We start from the raw sequence: 530 nt of genomic DNA, 5'->3' as shown, positions 1-530 counted from the left end.
ACTGAGCAATTCTTTTTTGATACAGTGACACTTTGTATTCCTTCCATCCTCTTTTGATGTTTCTACATCATTCAGTATTTTTCCCATAGAATCTTTCAATATTGCAACTCGAGGCTTGAATTTTTTCTTCAGTTCTATCAGCTTGAGCAATGCCAACCATGTTTTTCCCTTTAAGTTTTCCAACACCAAGTCTTTGCATATTTCATTATAATAATTGACTTTGTCACCTTGAGCTGCTCTTTGAAATTTTCTGTTCAGCTCTTTTATCTTGTCATTTCTTCCATTTGCTTTAGCTACTCTCCACTCATGAGCAAGGTTCAAAGTCTCTCCTGACATCCATTTTAGTCTTTTCTTTCTTTCCTGTCTTTTTAATGACCTTTTTCTTTCTTCATGTATGATGCTACTGATGACATCCCACAACTGGTGTTCAATGCATCAAATCTATTCTTCAGATTGTCTCTAAATTCAGGAGAGATACAATCAAGGTCATATTTTGGCTCTTGTGGACTTTTAATTTTCTTCAGCTTCCA

The sequence above is a fragment of the Orycteropus afer genome, unplaced genomic scaffold, assembly GCF_000298275.1.
Source record: "Orycteropus afer afer isolate SDZICR_OR568_19922 unplaced genomic scaffold, OryAfe1.0 scaffold00343, whole genome shotgun sequence".
NCBI lineage: Eukaryota > Metazoa > Chordata > Mammalia > Tubulidentata > Orycteropodidae > Orycteropus > Orycteropus afer.
The sequence above is the reverse complement of the archived record's forward strand: the minus strand, read 5'-3'. Positions refer to the sequence as shown.